General features: G+C 49.0%; 1 protein-coding gene across 1 annotated transcript in view; it reads right to left on the bottom strand.

Annotated features, from left to right (window-relative positions):
* SLC68A1 (solute carrier family 68 member 1) overlaps positions 1–1,407 on the bottom strand; it is a 72,148-nt gene extending 70,741 nt beyond the window's left edge. Inside the window, exon 1 of the mRNA XM_075935583.1 lies at positions 1,271–1,407. The gene's annotated coding sequence lies outside the window, so the exon portion shown is untranslated. The remainder of the gene's footprint in view (positions 1–1,270) is intronic.
* Positions 1,408–13,074: the final 11,667 nt, after the last annotated feature.

Consider the following 13,074-nt stretch of genomic DNA (forward strand, 5'->3'; position numbering starts at 1 on the left):
CCCTTTGGGCCTGACCCAAATCCCATTGAAATTAATGAGCCGTTCCACTGACTTTAACAAAAGATTGATCAAACCCTAAGAACTGTTCTAAACCAGCATGTTCCCCACCTCCTGCTCCCCAAAGTAAAAAATGGGGGTTTCATTAATTTGGCAAAGGTCGTATTTTTGCCATGTCCCTCAGCAGATAGAGTAGGTGGCCTGAGAAAAACATTTTTTTTAAATGCGCACAGTATTATAGGCAAAACACAAGCAAGTTCATTGTCAAAAGCAGGAGAATTTAGCAAGTTATTTTCTGACTACAAATCATTATTGGCTAAACGAATCAGGATTTAATGAGGCTAAAGAGAAATGCCTTGCAGAAGTATATACTGTTACCAATGAGATGGGTGCAATATAAGTCATGACCATATAAGCCTTACACAACTGAAAGTAATAAATGAATTTTTCACAGGCTGCTTTTATCTTTCTGCCTTCATCTTTTCCCTACATACAAACTAAGCCAGGATTTAGAGACATGGAGCCAAATCCACTTATCACTTACGGTGGCATAATTCGGGAGCAACTTCACCAAAGTCAGAGTTTACACTGCTGTAAAACTGATGTCAGGTCTGGAAAACATTTAAGGAGTCCTGCTAAGGCATACTTGCCTAGAGATCATAACAGGCACTGGATATGTTAGGAATTGTTTATTAAAAAGAGCAGACAAAAACCTACACTCCAATGTCCGCCACTAATTCCCCAAAACGTTACCAATTGGAAAAAGGGTTGTAGTGTGCCAGACAACAGAACTTGCATCTGGTATGCTGTGTTTGGTAGCACACCTCTAAGAGCATTACTTCAAACTACTCCGTTTTATATTCCAGAAAAGGAAACAGAATCTCTCTCTCTATCTCAGACTCTCTCACTCTGTCTCCAAAAGGATTTTGAAAAAGCGAATCTAGTTTCACAGCTTACAGAAGAAGATCCATGTTTCAACCACAGTGTTCCCGAGATGCCGGTAAATTAAGCCCCTTGCTAAATCTGTCCCCTCTTCTAGGGCTAAGGTTGACAGTGAGCATGCTTTGGGTTGTGGGTGAATGTCATTTTGCCTTCGCTGAAATTGACATGCTGCTTAGCGGCAAAGCCAAAGTCTCCATATGTAAAGCTTCTGGAGCCATAAAACCCAAACTGAGGATTGTACGGCAAGATCTCTATTATTCAGAAATGTGTCTCTCCCCGGTCCAGGAATGGATCTTTCTGAAAGAGTCACAGGAGTGAAGGAAGCACTTACCCGGTAGCTGTCTTCGCAACGGCTCCAGCTGTTGTGAGACTAAGAGCCACGCAGCCTGAGATACTTTTAAATATTACAGCCAAATTACTCACTTCTCTTCCTGGACTGAAGTGTGCACATGAGCCGAGCAACTTCCACTCCCACCCCCTCCTTTCACCTTTGGTTTCCAGGCTTTTCTGAGAAAGGAGGAAGGTGTGGGAGGGTACGACCGGCATCCCCGTGCCAGTGACACAATCATTACCAGGATTCAGTTCAATTCTTGAGAAATTCCCCAGCACCAGTCAGACCAGCCCCCTGTTCCCAGGAAAGGGTAGGACAGCGTTTCAAAAGGTTCTGCCTTCTTGGGAAGTTAAGGGGGAGGCAGGGGAGCAATTTCGAATGTTGCCAGGATCATGGGCAAAAACAGACAAGGTTTAGGACCTTTGAAGAGCTGATCAATATCCTCCTTTCTTTCCAAGCCAAGGAAGCCTGAGCTTTGTGACGTCAAGGGCTACCTTGGCAGCTTACCAGAAGGGATGCATGCTTTTTTGTTAATGTGCAAAACCACCATGGGACTGTGTCAGCTGTCATTTCTGCTTGTGCCTGTTCCTGCCTCAGCAGGGGATTAGCGGCTGGAAGAGACTGCTCACCTCCGTGAACTTGCACAACAAGCAGAGTGAAACGTCACCTGGCACGCTGGGGGAAGGGCGAGTCTCTAGAAGCCTCTGAAAACTCTGGCACGTTATGCTTTGCTCTTACATAATCATAGAACCATAGAGCTGGAAGAGACCTCAGAAGGTCATTAAGTCCAGCCCCCTGCTCTAGGCAGGACCAATCCCAACTAAATCAACCCAGCCAGGGCTTTGTCGAGCCAAGACTTAAACACCTCTAGGGATGGAGACTCCACTACTTCCCTAGGGAACCCATTCCAGTGCTTCACCACCCTCCTAGTGAAATAGTTTTTCCTAATATCCAACCTGGACCTCTCCCGCCACAACTTGAGCCCATTGCTCCTCGTTCTGCCATCTGTCACTACTGAGAACAGCCTCTCTCCAGCCTCTTTGGAACCTCCCTTGAGGAAGTTGAAGGCTGCTCTCAAATCCCCCCCTCACTCTTTGCTTCTGCAGATTAAATAGAGCCAACGCCCTCAGCCTTTCCTCGGAGATCACGTGCTCCAGCCTGCTAATCATTTTGGTTGCCCTCCGCTGGACCCTCTCCAATGCGTCCACATCCTTTTTGTAGTGAGGGGCCCAGAACTGGACACAATACTCCAGAGGGTGGCCTCCCCAGAGGCACTTTTCCTCCATAGATCTCAACAGCCCTGTACGGCAAGAGTAAGAAGAGCATTATTTTCACTGTACAGATAAGGAAACTGAGGCAGAGAGGCAAGTGATTTGCCCAAGACTATCCAGAAACTTGGTGGCAGAAACCTAAGAGCTGAACCCAGCCTTCTTGAGTCCACAGTTTAGTGTCTTTTTACCAGGCCTCTCATCCCGCTAGGGTGAAGTGGCAAAAGCACCATTTAATTGCATGAGTTGGTTTTATAGCTAGGCACATGAAAGTGAAGCAACCCATTCAGCTTTGTTCCAAGGATGTAGCCAGGAACTACAATAGCCTTTCCAAAACCACATGCGACTGCCCGCACAACCCTGTAGGACAAAGTTGCCGGTGGACAGAGCGTGCGGGTAGTTTTCAGAAAGCCGCAGTTTTTGTCACTGTTGTTAAATGCAGCTTCTCATGTTTGTATCTGACCTTAGCAAGAGCCTTGTCTCAGAGTCAGAACACCCAGGCCCTGGCAGCAGTGCAATATCTGTAAGCCCAATTGCAGGGTGACTCAGATCCTGGGGCGTTTTTCCGCAGAAAGCTATTTTAGAGCACCTGGCTCAGAATGAAATCACTGTTATCAAATGTCATGCACGCACCTTTAAAAAAAAAAAAAAAACCCGAGGCAGATGCTTAAGAGACAGCCACGCAGGCTGAGAAGCTATTAGCTATTAGCAGGCCGACGGGGAGAATTGTTCAGTAACTAGGGTTCTAATCTGGGATCACAGCACCGATCTACCTCGCCGGGCGCTGGGAGGCTAAATACATGAAAGTCTCTGAGGCCCTCATAGTACTATATCACAACAGGTGCCTCATATAGATCCTATTTTTGCCTGTTCCATTCAGCAAGACCATTCGGGGACACTGCTCTGGTATCAAAGAACCACTGTCTTCCAGAAAAGCCTTCCAAGAGATCAAGTCCACCACCTGAAGAGTTGGCTCCAGTGGTTTAATTCCCAAACGGTTAAAGATGGGGGTCTTATTTCTCAGCTGAAGTTGTCTGAATTCATTTTCCAACCACCGGTCCCTATTCTGCCTTTTCCCACTAGATTAAAGAGCCCTTTAATATTTGGGGTTTTCTCCCCATGAAGGTACTTTTACTCTGTGAACAAGAGATAAACAGACTGAGCTTTAAGTCTCTCATTAAAGGCGTTTCCTCCTGCTCTCTAGCCATCTGCTAGTGTTTGCTATTTTTCGGACATCCTTTTAAAAACGGACAGCCGACCTGTATGCAGTATTTCTGTCTCCACATCAGCGATGCTGAGCAAAAACCATCGCCTGACTTCCACGCCTTTATTGAAACGTCCAGTGATTGCACTGGGCTCTTGTTTAGCCACAGAATTGTTCTGGGAGCTTATGTTGAGTTCCTCGTCCACTATGACCCCTAAATCCTTTTCAGAGTCGTCGCTATCCAGGACTGACTCTTCAGCTTCATTCCTTAGGTCTCAATTGCAGTCCATGTTCACAGATGTTTAGCTTTGCATTCGGCTGCAGTGAAATGTCTGGCTTGAAGAGGCCCATCTTACTAAGCAATCAAGATCACTCTGTATAATTACCCTGTTGCCATTATTTATCACATCGCCAATCTGTGCGTCATCTTCAAGTTCTACCAGGAATGATTTCGACTTCATTTCCAGATGGAGGAAACCGTTGCTTGGTGTCTGACCTTGTGCTGACCCTGCAGACTGCCCCTAAAAACACTCCTCCACGTTTGATGAAGATCCGGCATTGACAATGATGTTTGTTACTCAGTTCTTAGTCCGCCAGACATGTGGTTTGATCCTGTGACATGACACACTTTTTTTTAATCAGAATGACGTGCCATATGAAGCCAAATGCCTTGCAAGAGTGTATGTATGTCATGTCTGCACAAATACCTGTATCAGCCAAACTTAAGATCTCAAGGTATGTCTACGCAGCAAAGTTATTTCGAAATAACAGCCCTTATTTCGAAATAACTTTCCTAGCATCTACACAGCCAAACCGCAATTTCGAAATAAATTCGAAATAGTGGAGTGCTTATTTTGAATTTGGCAAACCTCCTTCTATGAGGAATAACGCCAAATTCGAAATAGCTATTTTGAAATAAGTGCTGTGTAGACACTTATTTCGAAATAGGGGGGCTCCAGCCTTCCCAGGGTCCCCTGGTGGCCACTCCAGCCTCAACCAAGAACACTCCTCTCCCTCCCCCGCTTCCTGGAGCCCTTAAAGGGGTTGACTCTGGCCCCGATCCAGTGGCCCCAAAACATGAGCCAGCAAGCCACTGGCAGCCAGCCCTCCACCGCTCCCCAGGAGCAGTCTGCCAGCTCCCAGGAGCTTGCCAGGGCCCAGAGAAGGCGGGCGCCTTCCTGGTCCAGGGTGGACATCATGGACCTTATTCAGGTTTGGGGGGGATGCCCCCAACATCCATGATCTCTGCACTAGATGGAGGAACACAGCTGTCTACGGCAGCATAGCTGCCAGCCTGGCCACCAAAGGCCACATGTGAACCCAGGAGCAGGTTTGCATGACAATCAAGTTGGTCCAGCGAGACCCCCATCTCTGAGCACTGAGCTTCCCCTCCCCCTTCTTCCCCTTGCTTCCCCCTTCCACCTCCTCTCGCCAGTCTCACCAGAATTTCATTCTCTCCCCCCCCCCCCCCAGTTTTGTTAAATAAAGAGAGTTTGTGTTCATGAAAATACATGTATTTTATTTGACATCAGGAAGGAGGGTTAGGGAGGGGTAAGTGGAAGGACGTGAGGGAGGAATGAGGCACAAGCCCTGAGTTGGGCAGACCGGGGAGGCTCTTAGTGCTCCTCAGGGTGGAAGCTCTCCTGCAGGGCATCCTGGATACTGACAGCCCCCCAATGGACTTCTCGGATGGCAGCCTGCAGAAAGTGCAGCCAGGCTCGCAGCAACGTGTCCAAAAGAAGCACCAGAGTGCCCAGGGGCAGCTCTGGCTCCATATTGCAGAGCGCTGTGGTGTCCCGAGTGAGGGCAACCAGAGCACGCAGAGACATAATGCTTTGCTGTCCCTCATTGAGGTAGACAAGCAAGCAGGGAAACCTGAGAACTGGCTGTCCGAGGGGGGGTCCCTTTAAGCACAGACCTCAGATAGCCTCAGGCAGCAGCCCCACACCGTAAGTCCTGACCTGCTGCCCTGCCGGAACTGGTTCCAGCCAGCCTTAAATGCGATTCAGAGTCCACTCAGTGTGGACGCGCTATTTCGAAATAGTAAAATGGCTATTTCGAAATGCATTTTGTGTGTAGACGCGTTATTTCGAAATAAGCTATTTCAAAATAACACTGTAGTGTAGACATGGCCTCAGAGAATGAAATCAGGTTTGACAAGATCCATTTTCCAGAAAACCATGCATCCTGGCATTAGCTATATTCCTGCCCTTTAGCTCTTTTTCAGATGAATCCCAAATCAGCTTTTTCATTATTTTGCCCAAGACTGGTGGAAGCTCATAGCTACCTAGATCCTCCTGCTTGCTCTTTTTGAGCAGTAAAATTAAAACACTTCAGCTGGTAGAGCATCAGCCTCTTAACTTGAGGGTTCAAGTCACTGTTTGTGTGAAGCATACACCTAGCAGATGAGGAAGAGTGCGGTCTGAGCTCGACAGCTTATCTGTCTCATCCACAGATGTTACCTCACCAGCCTTGTCTTTCTACAGTCTCCCCCTATGACTTAGTAATACAATCTTTAATGACTCTATTAAAGAACTGTCCATTGGGTTACTTGTTTCTCTTAGCAAGCCAGTCTGAAACAGCCTTATCCCACACCTGCAACAGACAAACATAGTTAGATACCTTTCTTGTTGACTTCTTTTTTGGGCCCATTTATACTTCTGGGGCAGGCCCAGCTAAAACCAGGAACTGCCTGGAAAACTGTTCTTGTGAGATTAGCAGACTACTTTTATGAGCCCCAAAAGTTCCGGCAGTTTTCTCATGCTGCTGAACAGCTGAGTATTTATCTAAACCCAACCCAATCGGTAGGAGGTGGATTCTGTGGGCGGCTGTTAGATTTAAATCTCACTTCACACACAGGAAAGAAAAAGTGACTGATATTTGGATTCCAGGCGTCTGGGGGGACTTATTTTCAAAATCAGAAAACAATGACAGCCTTTGAAAATCTTCCCTTGCTTTTTTTAAAAATAATATAAGGTTGATCTGAACATCTGGTACTTAAAAATTCCCCACCCAGCAGCTTCAGGGTTATGGAATGAAGAACCACAGGATAAAGAGAGACATTCAGCGCATAAAGCGACATGAAAAAAATCGTTGTGTTTCTCAGTGGTAAGCTACCCTGGAGCCCGAGTAAGACCTTAAGTAAAGAGTTATGGAAAAAGGCAGTTACCTTGCAACCCTCTCTGCAATCATCATCAAAGTATCTTATGAAACATGGCGTTACGGAAACCCAGGGCTGGGCGTCAGGGTTTCTAGTTTCTATTCCCTGCTCGACTATAAACTTCCCGTGTGATCTGGGGCAAGCCATTCATCGCTGTCTGTGCTTCCATTTCCCCTTCGACACTGACGCGGGGAACATAACAGTCTGCCTGTTTGGTAGCATGGATGGGCAGGGGCAGAATGGATGTGTACCGGAGTCTGGCCTGTTCAGCGTCACATCCTGCGACCCCCGCCTTTCCCACAGGGATCAAGCCACTTACTTTTCCCAGCTGGGGCTCTGTTTAATATGATTATAACATTTTAAGTAAGAGCCACGATCTGCCAGCCCCCCCCTCCCCACTCGGGCTCACCCGTCCATTGTGCACTTCGCGGGCTGGGATTTCCTCTGCAGTGCTTTGCGTCTTCTCATCGCTGCAGCTAGCTCCAGACAGGCCTTTCCCTCTGACTGAGAGGGAAAACGTCTTCCACGGTCCTGGTTAACCCCAGGCCTCCACCCATCAGCACATTCCTGCACCGCTCTCCTTGTCACCAGCTCAGGTGGTCAATGCTCCAAATCGTTCTACACTGTTCCAGAGATCTCCCCCTCATCCCGCAGGGCGTTCCTAATCCCAGATGCTCTTCCTGTGTCAAGGAGCAAGTTCCCTCTGAAAAGAATCCCAGCCCTAAATTACCACCATGTGATGCTTGCTCACCTGACCCTACCGCTAGCCAAAGTCCAAGCCCAAACCCATCACGGGTGAGGCAGATGATTCGGCACAGCTGCAGCTGAGTCCAGCCCAGCTCCTCTTAAAGGGCTAGTCTCCCCCAGCTCCATGCTGGACTGTCTCATCCTTGTTTCCAGTGTCAGCCGCAGCGTACCGGGCACTGTATAAACACAAAAGAAGGCACGGAGCCTGCCCCACAGAGCTGAGTTAGAAGACCGGCTAAGGTGAATTCTGACTTTCAGGGCCGTGAAACGCAGTGTTATTTTGGAGGGTATTAATAGCGGCCATCCGTCACAAGAGGAGTGTGCAAACTATCCTTCTTTCGGGCTAAATGGAAGGAGCAATTAAGACCCTTTACGGAGTGACAACACCCAGGAGTCCGGTGGCATCTCACAGACTAACAGACTGATCTGGGCATAAGTTTTCGTTGGTCAAACCATTATGGAGTGAAACAGCCTTGGGCGGTAGAGTCTCTTGTCTCAGGCCCTCTGTCGCATGGCCCAGTCTGAGCAGGGCTAAGCAACGCGGAGGGGTTGTCATCTGAGTGAGATGAATGTTTGGGGGAAAGAAAGGCCAACACACAAGGAGAGCAGCTGTTGTGAATGTAGCCCTGAGGGAGAGCAGCAGGACAGAGGACTAGCTGGAGAAGCAAGCTTAGAAACGGTGAGCAAGGAGAGTGCCTGCTATTTCTTTCTGCTGTTGAGGGAAACAGAACAGTGAGAATGTTCTTGGCAAGTGAACAGGACTGCACCAGGGAATTACCTGACTTGTAGCATCGGTTTCTCCTTCTAAGAGAAACAACCTACCCAGCCCCCACCATATGAGCTAGATAGTCAGCCTAAGTGTTGTGAGCAAGGCACGAGGAGTCGTTCTTCCGCTCTCCTCTGTGCTGATTAGGCCTCGGTTGGAGGATTGTGTCCAGTCCTGGGCACCACATTTCAAGAGAGATGTGGAGAAATTGGAAAAGGTTCAGAGAAGAGCGACAAGAATGATTAAAGGTCTAGAGAACGTGACCGATGATATGAAGGAAGATTGAAAGAACTGGGCTATTTTAGTTTGGAAAAGAGAAGACTGAGAGGGGATATGATAGACGTTTTCAAGTATCTAAAAGGGTGTCACAAGGAGGAGGGAGAAAAATTGTTCTCCTTGCCCTCTGAGGATCGGACAAGAAGCAATGGGCTTAAACTGCAGCAAGGGAGGTTTAGGTTGGACATTAGGAAAAACTTCCTGCCTGTCAGGGTGGTTAAACACGGAATAAGCTGCCTAGGGAGGTTGTGGAATCTCCATCACTGGAGATATTTAAGAGCGGGTTAGACAGACATCTATCAGGGATGATCTAGACGGTGCTTGGTCCTGCCGTGAGGGCAGGGCGCTGGACTCAATGACCTCTTGAGGTCCCTTGCAGTCCTAGTATTCCATGTTTCTAAAGAGCTACAGTTACGTACTAGATAGAGAACCTTTCCTTCAGCCATGCTCACCGAAGTTATGCTTATCCGTATAACAGGGGGTGTGCATTTGGGCTGTGCTACCCTGGATTTTTTTTAAATTGAATTTGTTTGCCAGTTTGCAAAATCGGATCAGTTGTGCGGTACCTCCCAGGTTTCTTTAGCCTGGAGCGGAATAATCTCTAGACTGAGAAGAGGCTGAGAGTGCTCAGTCATGTCTAGTGGTTGGAGTGATGGCGAGTCGGGGTTCCCCCTGATCCTGCAGCTCCGTAGCAGGAAGAACAGACTCCGCCAGTCAGTAGGATAGAGAGGGTTTATTGCCGCTCCGGGATACAACACAGCACAGACGTGATGTGGTTTCAGGAGACAGGGCCAGGATGCCTCAGACCCCTTAGATTAGGAGGTCCATTGTCACCCCTAGACCCTCAGCCCTCAGTTAAGGCTGTTTCCTTCATGTTTCCCAGCCAGCCATTCCCTTTCCCATGAAACCTCCCTTCCTTTGTTCCCTCCCTGCCCTCAACTGGTCGGACAGGTTGGGTCTTTGCCTACATGACCTTAGGTAGCCGTCCTGCTGGGCAGTGCTACAGATACCGGCCAGTAGGGGTCACCGCAGCCCAAACACAGCCACTAGAGGATGCCCAGAGGGTATGGCCTGCCCACCACATCCCAGCTGGCGCAGGAGACAGACGCCCGGAAGAGAAGCTCAGCACCAGAGCTGGGAAAACAGGTTACCTGGAAGAAGGCAAGAGACAAGCAGGGCTAAAAATAAGCCCACATTGGCTCTATCATAGCCAGGGCCAAACGCGTTGAGCATCTGCCAGACTAGGCCTGCTGCTGCTGCTGGGCTGGGTTTTAGAGATGGCCTGCCACCTCTTTTCACCACTCAGGGAGTGTAGGCTAGGGGTACACTGCAGGGGAAGGTCGGCTGAAGGTCTGCAACACCAGCTAGGTAAATAATGTAGCTGGAGTTGACGTACTTTAAGCCGAGCTTGGTGCCATCCCTACTTCGGGAGGTCAGTGGTAGAAATGCTCCCAATCTACTTTCCTTGCGACAGTGAGAAGTACCCACCAGCACCAGCAGGGGCGCTCTCAGCATTTGATTTAGCAGGTCTTGACTAGATCTGCTCAATTGAACCCCAGAAGATCCATCATCAGAGTGTTGATCCTCCGGTCAGAGGAGACGTGGTCTTAGGCCCAGACCTTCAAAAGTATTTAGAGGCTTAACTCCCATTGGTTTCACCTTTGCAGACGGGGGCCTTCCTCCCTTTCATAAACTGCTTTGCAAGCAATGGATGACAGGTGTCCGGTCATCTGAAGAAGCGGGCCGTGCCCACGAAAGCTCATGGTACCATCTACATGTTTTGTTGTCTATAAAGTGCTACCAGACCATTTGTTATTGTTTTTAGGTCTATGGAAGAAAGACAAAGTGGGGGACGCAACATCTTTTATTGGAGCCACTTCTGCTGGGGAGGGAGACGAGCTGGTACTATAGAAGAGCAAAGTACGATGAACATAAGAACATAAGAATGGCCATACGGGGTCAGACCAAAGGTCCATCCAGCCCTGCATCCTGTCTGCCGACAATGGCCAATACCAGGTGCCCCAGAAGGAGGGAACCGAACAGGTAATGATCAAGCGATCTCTTTCCTGCCATCCATCTCCATCCTCTGACAAACAGAGGCCAGAGACACCGTTCCTCACCCGTGCTAAGGAGCTAAGAGAGGAGTGTGATTTCATGTGGTCCTGCTGCCATAGCAAAATCGGAGTCCGTGTAACTCTTTAGCTAGAGAAAAAAATGAAACTTTCCAATGTCCCCACCCCCACGGTCTACTTCCTGACCCAGCTGCACAGCATGGACTGGACTCCTGCTGCGTCTGAATGAGATAATGCTGCTCTTATGCTGCTCAGTTTCACTCTCCCACTCCTCCTCCTCCTCCCCCGCTGCTTTCCTCTGCAAACAAAGTCATCCCGCAGGAGCGATCGAGTTGGGCAGCCTACTTCAGGAAGTTGAGCACAGCACAGCACAGCTCAGCCCTTATCAAAGAGAAACCAAAAACTTCCTGGAAACTCATTACAGTCAGAGCCAGGGCATTGCATAACTCTGAGTAGACAAAGCCTTACCGGAGGGGATGCTGTGGTGGGGGAGACTGAATTCTAATTCTGTCTGTTCCGTGGGCAAGGGATTTGCCCTGTGTAATGCATTTTATCCCCAGCTCTGGCTAGCCTGGTTCTGGTTTTAGCAGCATTGACAACTCCCACGATTTGTCATAAGTTGCATGATATTTATTATTGTCTTTAAGTCCCCAGCTCCGGGAGTCAAGTGGACACAGGAAGGAATGTACCGGTAGCCGCTGTCAGTAGTATGGTGTCTCTCCCTCAGGGTTTTCCCAAACCCTCTGCTCCTGGCTCCATGTCAGAGGAGACACTCACCTTTCATTGGGAAAAGAGCAAGTTTCTAAGCCTCACTGCTGCAGAGAAAATGTGACCCTTCTGGGTACATCTACACTAGCCCCCTAGATCGATCTAGGGAGACTAATGAGGGTGACCAGAATTGCAAATCAAGCCTGGGATTTAAATATCCCGCGCTTGATTTGCATGTTCCCGGCTGGTCGCCATTTTAGAAATTGACTAGCCCGAAGTAACTGCCCACGTCTACACGCGGCAGTGAAACGGGATTCCTCCTGCAATGAGGTTTACCAGCTAATTTGAATTAGGGGCTTTAAATCGGAATCCCGTTTCACTGCTGCATGTAGACGCGGGCAGTTACTTCAAGCTAGTCAATTTCTAAAATGGCGACCGGCCGGGAACATGCAAATCAAGTGCGTGATATTTAAATCCCAGGCTTGATTTGCAATTCCGGTCACCCTCATTAGCCTGCCTCGATCCATCGAGGGGGCTAGTGTAGACGTACCCTTTCACTTTACACAGGCTCAGAAATGAGAAGGCACTTTTTTTTTTTTTAAAGAACCTTTCTAGGGAACACGACTTACGATTTTTGAATGCGTGCAAACAGCAGTACATGACAAGACTGTCCTTACAAATTACTGCAACTGGGACCCCCCCATGCTCCCTTCTGCTGGAGGAGCTGAGGGATTTCCCCGCTGCGCAGCTTCTGCTGGGTACCTGGAGCTCAGGGCTTCCCTCCTACACCCCATTCAGCTTCCCTCCCCCCATTCAGCTTCTAGTGTGGCTCAGGGGTTTCTCTGGGGCTGGAGTGGAGTTGCAAAGGCTGGAGGCTCCTCTCTGCAGCCAGGCTGGCTGCAGGAATCCATCACTAGCTGGGCTGCTGCTGGCCAGGACAAGTACATGGGGCAGAAAGGAGACGTCCTGCAGCGGACAGGAGAGAGCAGTCGCTGGGAGGGGCCAGAGAGGGACCAGCTGGGGTATACCCACATGCATACAAGAACACATGGCTGGGTAGGGGCACCTGAAAACGTGGTGCCCCAAATTTTCAGATGACTCATGCAGCTGCATACGTCACGTACGCCTAGGGATGGCCTTGAGAATTGAATATGGCTCGCCGGCCCATTGTTTGTAATCATACAGCTGTATCGGCTGGGAAATACCTTGACTGAAAAGCAAATAGACAGCGTTAGGATCTTGGGACCTCGTTTTATTGGTAAGTCCTTTCCCTTTTGCTCTATCGGTAACTAGGACATCTGCGCTGGCCGCCTTGCCCGTCTACCAATTGTTTATTGACAAGTGTGAGCCGTTTGGGGCAGGTACCGAGTTCGGATGGTGACCAGCACAACAGGGTCCTGATCCTGCCTGGGGGCTCTGAATGGTACCCCTAAGGCAGAGGTACTTAAACGGTGAGCCAGGACCCCTAAGTAGGCCGTGACACTGTTTTAATGGAGTTGCAAGGGCTGGTGTTAGCCTTGCAAAAGCCCAAGCCCGGTAAACAGCTGGGATCAGGCTTCGTCTTCATCCCTAGGTGACAGAGATCAGGTTAGGCCCTCCGGCT

This window comes from Pelodiscus sinensis, chromosome 8 (assembly GCF_049634645.1).
Source record: "Pelodiscus sinensis isolate JC-2024 chromosome 8, ASM4963464v1, whole genome shotgun sequence".
Classification (NCBI taxonomy): Eukaryota; Metazoa; Chordata; order Testudines; family Trionychidae; genus Pelodiscus; species Pelodiscus sinensis.